Genomic DNA, 12,495 nt, shown 5'->3' with positions numbered 1-12,495 from the left:
TATCCTGTTTTAGAGTAGGCCTAAGGCGGCTGTTGTCTCGATGTGCAGCTTTCCTCGCAAACAATAAGCTCCAGCTGAACTATGAGAAATCTAAAATTGTAGTCTTCTCCAAGAGAAGGAGTTCCTTTAGCTGGTCCATCGTTGGGAAAAGGATAGAACAACTTAAGCATTTTAAATATTTAGGCATAATTTCCAGAATAATGTGTCTTGGTCTGCACATCATAACTATGCTATGAAAATTGCCAATGTTAGCATGTCAGCCTTAACACGTTTTTTTATGGGAGAGGCAATCAATTTGTGCCAGCAGCCATAAAGATCTTTAAGACTAAAGTGATTCCAGAATTACTTTATGGTATCCCAATCTGGATCCATGCTTTTGACCAATCCATTGAACGGATCCAATTGAAATTCCTGCGGAAAGTCTTAGGCTGGCCAAACTGCGTTCCATACACAGTAATATGCTTGGAAACTGGCATGTCTCTATTGGCGACCAGAGCTTAGCTTGCTACTGTCAACCTCTGGCTCTGTCTTCACTATTTCACTAAACCTGAGAACTCGTCCCATCATATTTTATGATGGGAACTTGTCCCATCATAAAGTTTATTTTTCTGGCCACCATGATACGCCAAAGGATTCTGTAGCCATAGTTTTAATTGATAACAATGTTTCTAAATTTTAACTGTACCTTTTGTATTTTATGGGTAATTTTTATTCTGTATAACTGATTTCTTTTATACCAATAAAGGCTGATGATGATGAACTTAAAATGCAATAAATACACTGTGCCCCATCTGCCTGTACATTGCAAGCAGATGTTAGATCAAACCCATGCTCACTGGATATTGTTCATTTGGGTTGCACAGTTGTATGATTCACCTGCAGCTGTATCTTGTGTTGCTTGACCTTTTGTTCTCATTTTGTAAAGAATAATATCTATTATTTCTTTTTAACACCCACCTGTTTATGCCGCTAGCTCTTGACCTGATGAGGTAGACTCTAGCTTATCAAAGCTTGTTACTCTCGAAATAAAATCTTACTCTTATGAACGTGTCTTGTTGCTTGTCCCAACTATCAGCACGCTTCCACTATATGATTCCAAAAGAGCCATCTATTTTCATTATCTGATCATGCCAGTCTTATTCCCATGGGTCCCTTATATTCTGTGTGAAAATTCACCCAAATCTAGGTGAGCCACACTCTACTAGCTCTTGAAGCCTATGCTCTGATGTAACCCCTCTCTTTGGGGCATGAAAGAACTGAAATCTAGATTGTGTTAAAATACAGAAATATGTTACTCTTGATCATGTAAGATCATATTTTGTGGTTATACAAAACAAATATATTACCAGTTGCTGAGGCCAACTTTGTGTGTGTGTGTGCGTATAAAAAGAGTGTCATTACAATGGAAATATTGGTCTAGTAAAAGGTATCACATATCCCCCTTTGGTCTTTGCCTGCCCAGTGATGCTATAAAATGTAATGATGTATGACGCTGCTGAGAACTCAGCTGTCGGTAAAATCAAAGATGTGTGACATGATTCATATTATGGTGGAGAGAACCCCACTCATTCACTTGCTTCTGCTCAACAGGGTCCACTCTGTGCAGAGTTATCCTCATAGTGTCCATAAAAGCAGCTAGGGTAGATCAATGCTGCTGATTCTGGTAACCTTTTTAAAAGCATTCCATAGTATATTGACACTCACAGGAGAAAACCAGCCATGGACAATATATTTAGGAACACAGAAAGATGGAAGGCTATAAATGTCTTCTGGTCTGCAAGGTGACCTTGTCTGATCTCTGTAATACAAGTACAAATGCTAACATATGCACAGTCACGGCACCTTGCAGGAATCTGCGCTTCCTTGCCAGACATTTAACAAATGTGTTGCTGTTGTCCAATATCTGCAAAGTAGGACTGATTTTTTAACTGACAATACTCAGTGAAGACAAAGCTTCAAAGAAATATGAACTCACAGGAGTACTCTCAAAGAACAGAGCGCTACTGGTCTATGAAAAATAATAGATGCAAAAACCCAGTGGTCCAAATTTGCTTTCACTCATAGTAATGAACTCATGGACTTCTTCAGCCACTGTGTATGCACAGTGTAAAATGACCATATTAAAATATATATTAAATGAAGGCAAAGCTATTTGAAAGTCCTAACATTACCACTTAGGCAATATGAAAGGGGGGTGCTTTAGAAAAAAAACGAAAAGAAAACATTACAAAAATAAAGAAGTGCAGGAAATAGAGCAAGTGGCTACATGATGAGTATCTGTCTTCTCACTGGTGATGCCCCAGGCACAATCCACTAGGCATCTCAGCAGGTCTTTCAACTGATCAAGCTTACTGAAAAAGGGAAGAATTGCATTTCAGCACCCAAAATTATCTGGTTCTCTGAAGAGAAACTGGATCTGGAAGAAAGCATTTGTATTGTACAACCATTCATAATTGCAACATATAAATATAAGCTGATATGTTTAAAGTTTCCTTGTGTAGTAATTTAAATTAAACTGCAATATGAAGTGCCAGGTGCCCAAAGTCTGGCCAATCCATGTATTATATTTCTATACTGTTCTTCTTCCAAGAAACTTAGGCTGGTGTATTTGGTTCTCATGTCCTCTATTTTATGCTCTGAACAACATGTGACATAGGCTAAGCTAGGGGGGAGGGTGTCTGGCAGCGTGGAACTCAGTGAACATCATAGGGATTTGAACCTGGGTCTCTCCAGTTCTAGTCTCATGTTGCAATAATTTTGGGCCTAAATTTTGGGATGACTATTGTCCAACAGTCTACTTCCACAGAAGTTGTGTCTGTTCAGTGTAGCATTAAATGAACTATCATTGCACTTCCCAGACATAAAACCAGTTATTTGGGATTTCTGGGGGAAAAAAATTCTGTAAATAGAACATGATCTGATTTACAAGCAGGGAGCTATGAGAACTTGTAGGGGAGCATTTCATTTTACCTTGTATACCTTCCATGATCACTACCCCCAGACAGTCCCCATAGCCACTTCCATTTTCCTGCTTCCTTGTCTTCTCCCACTCATCAGTCTTCATCTGCTTCCTTGTCCTCAGCTTCCTTTTTCCTCTCCCTGGCAGCTCCTCCCTGAGAAAAGTCAGTTTCCAGTTGAGCAGTGACTGTTGAAACCGGGCTGTGCTGAATGGTGTGGATAGTGAGTCTCAGCTGAACTTGTACCCAGTGAGTCCTTCTCCATCAGGCGACATGATGGTGCGGGAAGAATTGAACCCTTGAACTGTTTCCAGTGCTGTTTGGGCCTCCAAATATACCCCTAGCCCCACATGACTTTACAGAAAACAGGACATGGAAGGCTCAGCAATATTATAGCAACCTCCAAAATGTCCAATGAAAGCTTGTATGCATTCTTTGCCTAAAGCTACTGGTATTGTTTCTATTATTTTGTGGAGTTTTAATTCCCCATTGTATTTTTAAAAAAGATTTCAGATTTGTCTGCAAACTTGGGACTTTATTCAGGTTTACAGAGAATCCTCTTACCTGTCCCTACTTTCATATTCTGGATCTGTCAAAGAGTTAAAGTATTTTATTGTTGTAGCCATAGGCCATAACAACCCAGCAACCCCCCCTCAAAGTATACAGTTTACTTCTAGCCATAAAAATTAAAGCATTAAAAAACATAGTAAAATACAGAACTATGAACAAGATTTAAAAACATAAATAATAAAACAATATGACAGAATGAGACTATTACTTGGCCAAAATTCTTGTATGGGTGGATCTGTTAATCCACACTCTCTGGCCTTGCACAGAATTAGATATGTGATCTTGATTTGTATTTAGTAAACAAAACTTCAGAGGTGCCCCATATTTTGTGTCCCTATTGAACTGAAATATTTGATTAGGGGGAAAATCAATCAAGTTTGATTTAAATGTTATATGCAAAGTTTTAAAAGAAAATTATTCTATCAGAATAGAAAATAATGGTGTCTGTACTACACAAGTGCAGAAAATGGTACCAAAAATCCAGAACACAAAAACACAGCACGGATTTCAAACCTGAGCTGGAAATGTTTGAACCCAAATGAATTAATCATGGTAATGCTCCCCATAAGCCCACATCTGAAACTGTAACACATTTTTTTTCTCAGCACACACCCCTATTGTTCAAGTCCTAGAAGATTTTCCAAAATTGAAAGTAAAGATAAGATAAAGAGAATTTTATTAAGATAATGGAGAGTTTTGCAAAGGTTTTTTTTTTCTTCAGTGGGGGGAGTTGTTGGTGAAAATAGTAGTTGGGTTATACATTAATAGAAAATAGTAGTTGGGTTATACATATACATTAAAATAGGTCTGTCTTGGGAGACAGTTATATAAAAGTTAGTCAATTTGAAGGAATACAGGATATGTTGTAGACCTAAAGCTCAGTCCTAAGCCTCCTAACAACAATGTATTGGTATCGCTGCCACAGATAGTTGATATCCAGTGCTGTCCCAACAAAGAAAAGAAACACACACACACACAAGCAAGCAACTATTCTGGGTCCATAATGACACTGTGGATGCTTACCAGTCACAAGAAGCTTACTAATAATGCTCTGATAGGGAATCAAGCATTAGTACAGGCCAATACCGGCAAGCTTCAATCACTCCCATTCTACTTCCTCCAACAGAACAACAGCCAATGTGGCATAATGGTTACAGCAACACACAGTTCTGGACAAAACATTTTGTATCCCCACTCTGCCAAAGAAGCTCAACAGGTGACCTTCAGCCCATCATAATCTCTCAGTCTAACCTACCTCACACAGTTGTTGATATGAGGATAAAGTGGAGGAGGGGAGAATGGACAAAGGCACTAAAGGTACTAAAGCACCTACCAGGAAGGAGAGATCCCTAAGTAAACACCAATATAACAACAAAATCTTCCTCTACTAGTGGAAGATGGCACAGGGCAGTTGTGAGGATAAAATGGAGGAGTAGAGAGCCTTGTGCACCTCTTTAAGGTCCTTGTAGAACAGAAGAAGAAAAGAGAAGAAGATATTAGATTTATACCTTGCCCATCACTACCTGAAGAAGTCATTCTCAGTCTCTTTTCCCTTCCCATCCCCACAACAGACACACTTTGAGGTGGGTGTGGCTAACAGAGCTCTTTCAAGAACTGCTCTTAAGAAAGCAACTCTTTCTAGAACTGTGATTGACCCAAGGTAGGAAAGTTGTAAAAATATCTTAGTATGTTATGTCATAATGGCCCAAGGAGCAACTTTTTGCAAGATGGACTCAAGGACAAGCAACAAGACAGCACACAACTGTAGATTCACAGAAGTCATCCCTACCCTCTCCCTGGTAGTTCACTGTGGAGGAAGCACTCATGTAGAAAACAGGAGAGTGGGTTTAGGTTTCTACCATTAGTTGGTTTAGGGGGTTTTGTGTGTGAAACTGGGGTTGATATGCAGCAAACCATTATGGGGTTAGAGAAGCAAATAAATTGTCTCCTTCTCCTTTGAGAATATATAAGCCCATAGCTATTCAAGTGTCTTCAAAGCACTAATCAAGGCATTCATGCAATTTATAAGGCAGAGAAGAGAAAATGGTTGTCCTTAATAGTAACAAAACAGGAGACTGATTTTAAGTGATGCAGTAGGTTAAAAGCTCAGAAGAAGCCAAGTTGGGTAGTTTTACCTATTAGATGGAGGGGAAATGAAGCAAGGTCCCATTTGAAGATTAAATTCCTCCAATTGCTTGTTGCCAGTATACTAGTTTAAGTCTGCAATACTTCCTCTAGTCAATGTTAAGATTCTTCAAACACCATCTTTTCAACCTTTGTATTGAACAGCCAGCCAGATAAATAGTTCTGAGGAACCCAAAGTCTGATGGACATCTGATGAAGTTCTACAAAGAAGGGAATCTAAAAGGTTTGGGAGAATAACAATATCTTTGCCTGGCACATACAGTTTATACAATAAGCACCAGGCTAGCTTCTGTGGGGACAGAGTTCCAGAACTTGGCCACCACTACTAAGAAGGCTCTGTCTCTGGTGTTCTAATCTCTGAAGGTGGGGGTGCACTGAGAGACTTTGATTATCTTAACCAGCAATTTGAATTATGCCTGAAAGTGGACCAGCAGTCAGCATAGAAAAGGACTTGCTATAAATTGTGCCTACCAGAAAACCAGGTGCTGTGTTCTAGAACAGCTGAAGCTTTGCCTTCAAAGGTATCTCCTCATAGAGTACATTGTAGTGGACAACACCAGTATAATTAGAGTATAGACAAGCAGCTAAATCACACCTTTCAAGAAAGTGTCATATGAGGTGATGTGACCAAACTAAGTAAAAGACACATCTGTACCCCAGAGATAAAAGCCCTCCTAAGCTGTGTACCTTTTCCTTAAAGGGAACGAAGCTTCATCCAGGAAAATGTCTGCAAACCTCAGTTGACTTTTTTAGCAGCAATATCTCAGTCTGATCTGTCTCAAGTCCAGTTGATTAGACTCACCTTCCAGACACTGGGTTGGATTCTACCAACTTTTTATTTAATGAAAGAGGAAGGATTGTGGGACCCATGTTGGCAAAAGCCATGTTGGTCAGGAAATGCACTGTGTAGCAACTGCCTAGTCCTTTGTAAGATAACAACCACAGAAAACCTTGTAGACATACACCATTCCAAGAACAATTTCATTATGCAGCAAGCAGGTTTTTTTGCTTGTGCTTCAAGCAGAATAAGAAATTTTGACTTTGTCCCATGGGGATGTCTTTGAGGTTTCAACCATGGGTAGCAAATTATCTAGATTTTTAATGAGATAAGTTGATCTTACAGTGGTGTCCAACAAGGTTTTTGGCTCATCACAAAATTGCCATTGCTTGCATTTGTGCTTTTTAAGCAAATAAATCAACAACCATTCTTTTGTCCCACTTTTTCTGTTTATATAGCAGGACTCTTCACTAAGATCATGCCGTAAAATGTTCCTCTGAAACTAACCCAAGTTCACACCAGATGTTCATGTGGATCCAAGAATTAAAATAGTTTGATGCACATCACAAATTATAAGGCTAATAAGGATTTCTATGGCTTTCTTTGCTGACATGTGTTTCTGGGTAGTCATCTTGAATCTGCAGCCTTATGGACAAATTAGTTAAGCCTTCAGTCCTGTGGAGAGCCATTTTATCCTAAATTGTATTGGAGTGAAATACTTCGCTTAACTAGTTTATTCTGTCACAAACTGCTTTGAACAGATATTGGTGGAGAAGTGGGTTATACATTTAAAAATAAATAAAATATAAAGTGCCTCAAACTCTTAGAATATAGAAAAGCAACTAAGCTTCAGATCTTCTGCTAGGGTTGTTTTGTCACTACACTTCATTGTGTGTTCTCTGTCAGTTGGTGAACATACACTTCATTGTATGCTCTGTCACTACACCAGTTTGATGTAGTGGTTAAGTGTGTGGACTCTTATCTGGGAGTTTGATTCCCCACTCCTCCACTTGCACCTGCTGGAATGGCCTTGAGTCAGCCATAGCTATCGCAGGAGTTGTTCTTGAAAGAAGACTGAAATTACTGGAATGTATTAATATTATTAGCACCAAACTGTTTTTAAAATGTTTAAATTGTTTTATTGTAAGATTTTAATTAGTTAATGTTTAACCTGTAAATGCTTTTACTGTTGTGAGCCGCCCTGAGCCTGTTCAGCGGGGAGGGCAAGATATAAATCCAATAAATTAAATTAAATTAAATTAAATAAAGGGCAGCTGCTGTGAGAGCCCTCTCAGCCCCACCCACCTCACAGGGTGTCTGTTGTGGGGGAGGAAGATAAAGGAGATTGTGAGCCACTCTGAGATTCGGAGTGGAAGGTGGGATATAAATCCAATATCTTCTTCTTCAATATGAGCTGGATGGCAAAAGACCGTCAGTCTGCTTTCTAGGTCCTTTGGTTATTACCTCAATGAATTATAGAGCTTTTTAAAAAGTGCCTTCTTTTACACTTTGAATTCTTCACTACATGATTTCTCAATAATTAGTCTATTTCTTAAAATCACCCTAGTTTGGTCCTAGCTTTTCTGCACCTACCTATGTTATTTACAGGAGAAACTGAAGTATTTTTGAATACCCAGAAGACAGAGATATGTTAACTAGGTTATTATTGTGCACTTAAAGTTGTGGTAAGTATTTTTGGACTGTTTTAAATTTGTAATGGGACAGCCTCAGGGTGCAGTAATAGAAGACTGGCAAAAATCCCTGCTTGGTCCAGGTTTTCCCATAGCGATTACAGAGCTGCAGAAGTTTTACTATTTCTTTTTCTCCATGCTGTTAACTCTGTGATAGTCATGCTATTTAGTGCCATGCACATTTCTGCACAGGCTTCTGGAAATTGTAGTCCCCTCACCCCAGTGTCATCACCTGACCCAGCCCTCCTTGACCCTGGGGGGAAAAAATTATGTCACCTACTGTGAAGGTGGAAAACTGACTGCAAGGCAGAAGGGAATGAAACTGTGCTGCCATGACTACTGCACATCTGCAAAGCTATTTGGTCTGTGTGGGATGGCAGTGAGGTGATCTGAGGCTCAGCTCATGAGGAATTGCTACTGTTAAAAACTGAATGCTTGCATGGCAAATATATTTGCCATGAACCTCTTAGCATCTCTAATGTTATTTATTTATTTATTTCCCTAATAGTTTGCCTTTTCCACTAAGATTTGAGTTCTGACCAAATTTAAATGTCTCACAGTTCTTTAAACTGCCCTCAGACTTAAAACTGCCCTCAGAGCTACCATGAAAAATCATATATGCCATACCAAATTACTTTGACATGTTGGCTGTATGTTGCTAATTGTACAAGCCTGGTGTTTTCATGTTACAGTTCTCAGACAGCTGCTGTCTCTTACCAAGAGCTTGCTGGATTTCCTCCATCATTGGTTTCAATCCTAGGATCAGAGACCCAAATGAAGAGATAGTTCAAGCAGGGAAACTCTGTAGTACATAGTTAACCGTGATCACAGAGAAAACCAACCTTAACTCTTTTTTTGTTGTTGTTGGACATTCTATAATAAAACGTCCTGAGGAAAGAGTAATGCTTGAACAGCTTGTGCCATCTAGTGTTGAAATTGAAGCAGTTCCTTTTACTAGCTGTGGTTGGCTCTCCTATGTCACCAATTGAGTCAAAAGACCTCTTCATCACAAACAGCACACACCCGAGATTATGAGTCAAATGATATCCTTGCAGGGGGATAGCCATGCTATTCTTTACCTTCCCCCCCCCTCATTTTATATGGACTCATGTATGCTTCAGCACAAGGGAAAAGGACTTCTTCACCCAAAGGGTGATTAACATGTGGAATTCACTGCCACAGGAGGTGGCGGCGGATACAAGCATAGCCAGCTTTAAGAGGGGATTGGATAAAAATATGGAGCAGAGGTCCATCAGTGGCTATTAGCCACAGTATATATATATGTGTGTGTGTGTATATATATATATATATACATACATACATACACACACACACATATTGGCCACTGTGTGACAGAGTGTTGGACTGGATGGGTCATTGGCCTGATCCAACATGGCTTCTCTTATGTTCATATGTTCTTATGACTGCACAGCCATCAAATAAGTTTATTAGTTAGAGTGAAGAATAGGAGTGGGAAGACCTGAACTCTAATCCCTACTCAGACGCGATATTTTCTGGGTGAGCTAAAGTCAGTTTATCCTCCTCTATCACGTATCATAGGCCTACCTCATAGGGTTATTTTGCAGCTGTAAGAGCTGTACTGTGGACCATATGCATCAAAGGGATATCAATTATATTGATCATGCTAAACACTGCTGATGCAAGAAAGCTTAAATATGGAAAATCTATTTATTTATATCCTGCCTAGCATACAATTTGCCTTTTTCACTGCTTCAGTACACTGGGTTGACACTTTCATTGAGCTATCCAGTACAACCCCAAGATTTTTTCCCTCTCAGGAAAAAGTTGGATCAAGGCTTCCCATTTAGCTCACTGCTTAAACAAGGCCACTTAGCCAAAGGGAGTGGCAGGAGCCAGCCAGTGCTTCTCATCCTAACTGCATGCCCTAGGAACCATTTCACACACATCACATGACAGCAAACTTGGGTTTGTCACAAACTGTGTTGCCAAGAGAGCTGATTCAATGAAGAGTCCTCTTCCAGTATTACATCTGGGGATTCTGGGAGGCTCCCCAAAGCATGTAATTCCTCTTGATATGCATGATTGCCATGTTGTCTGAATGGAACACCGTGCGTATTTTGGTTGCATGTACAACTTTTGAAAGTGCAAACAGACCACAGGATTTTTCAGGGTTCTCTGATTTATGTGTACCAAGCTTCATGCCTGTGCAAAATACATGCATTTCCCTTGTTCAGACAATGTAGTGAACAGTTGCTGCTTTGGAAGGTGATTTTCAGTTGTGTTTTTTAAAAATCAAGTGTTGAACCAAATAATCTGTCAGTTGTTTTGTAATGTGTGGTTAATTCCTGCGGTGTTCACTTGAAAAGTGTAATGTTTGAAATAGGTCTAAGAGGAAGCCTGACATTGTTCAGTCCGCTTGCTGAAGCATCCCATGTCTGTTAAAGAAGGCTGAATTTTCTAGTGAGTGTGGCCTCTTTGCAAGGGAGACCCTTCTTGCTGGCTTCTTTTCAAGGACTTACTGAAATGCTTTTATGTTGAAAGAGGACACTTGGATTCTTCCAAAGATTAGTGTCGAAAGTATAAGTATTTTATTACATATTTTATTATTATAAAAGGGGAATATATATGATAAAGAAAGACACATTTAGAAATGGCTCCCTGTTTTTTCTGACTTTGCAAATCAGCAAGAGGCAGAGTGAACTGTGTGCATAAATGTTACTACCTTTCATGGGAACACTGAACAAACAGTTTGTAGCTTTCCTTTTATATTTTTGTTATTTGATAGCTTTCATTGCATTATTGCAGAGATAATTCTTAGTCTCTCACTGCAGAGCTTTGAAGGAATTTTCATTGTTGTTTGAATGTTATTTTTAATCGGTTGTATAAATGAAGGTTTTTGTCAAAGACTCTGAGGGTTCATTTCCCCCTTTTCTGTTCTGAAATGTTTGAGGACTAGGTTACTCAGTTTTCAAATCTAAGATGTTCAGCAACTGTATGTAATTTGTTCACAGTGGGCTGGATCCCATGAAAGACAATTCTTGTATACAATTCTTGAACATGCAGAAGTGCTAACATTTCTCCTTGTTTTCTGTGCTAAAAGAATGAGATTGTAGTCCTACTTAGTGGCTTTCTCACAGGACTTTTTTTTTTTTTGTAATCAAGTTGCAGTCGACTTCAGGTGACTTCTCATGGGGTTTTCAGGGCAAGAGATGTTCAGAGGTGTTTTGCCATTGCCTGCCTCTGCATAGTTACCCTAATATTCCTTGGTGGTCTCCCATTCAGATACTAATCAGGGCTGACCTTGCTTAGCATTTGAGATCTGATGAGATCAGGCTAGCCTGGACCATCAGGCCAGGGCAGACCACAAGGCTTAGCACAGGATATATCTTTTGGTACAACCTGAAAACAAAACAAACCATATGAACCCTCTGTTGCACACTTCATTGCTCCATATTCGTATCTGTCATTTGATTAAAAAATTATGTTGAAACACTAAATGGTTCTGCAGTCCTTGTACAATTGTTGGTACAAGTGGAACTGTGTTTAGTACATTTTCCTTTCTGCTCATGCATGGCTGCATCCAAATCAAAGCCTGTTTCCTCCTAAGTTTGGCACCCCTTTGAAAATTGGTTTGCAATTTTTAAATGAGCAGTAATTCAAATAGTTTTTGTCTACACAGTTGTGGCACTCAGCATGGTAGCTGATTTACTGGCTTGCTGGAATTTTATATTGCATATACATATGTACACAATCATATGCCATCACGGACAGGTCAAGAATACTTTAGCATTAGCTCCCTTTAAAATGTACATTTTACTTTTACACCTGAGTAGTAGAGGATATTAATCAGCAGGAAGCATCCTTTATGTTACCACATGCTCAGAACATAGTGAACTTAACAACAGTTTTCAGTTTATAGAACAGTGAGTTAACCCTCTCTGCTTTGGAAGTCAGCAAGCAAAATGGGCAAGGCTAGTATATTGGTGAGAGAGGTCACACGGCTTTCTCTCTCATATACTCTTGTCCAACAGGTCCAAGACACTTAACGAAAGCTAGTTTTTGTAACATGCTGCTTTTTCTGTTGGATGGCTTGAGCAGGCCATGGAGGGAGTTGGTGGACAGGGACAGCCATGGAAATCTAATGAAAAAGATACTTCCCAAAACATTTTACAATTCGGTTTGTAATAGTTCTGAGCATTTTTAATAATTATTAGCATTTGAGGCTATTGCTCTCAACCTGTGATGTGGCACATTTCTCTCCATGATTAGGAGGAGTTTGGAATCGAAGTCAATTAATTGTTGGTGATGCAAAAGGAATGAAACCTGGGAATGAAAGGAATTTTTGGTGTTTAAAACAAATAGAGCAAAAGTT

Source organism: Heteronotia binoei, chromosome 6, assembly GCF_032191835.1.
Source record: "Heteronotia binoei isolate CCM8104 ecotype False Entrance Well chromosome 6, APGP_CSIRO_Hbin_v1, whole genome shotgun sequence".
Classification (NCBI taxonomy): Eukaryota; Metazoa; Chordata; class Lepidosauria; order Squamata; family Gekkonidae; genus Heteronotia; species Heteronotia binoei.
The sequence above is the reverse complement of the archived record's forward strand: the minus strand, read 5'-3'. Positions refer to the sequence as shown.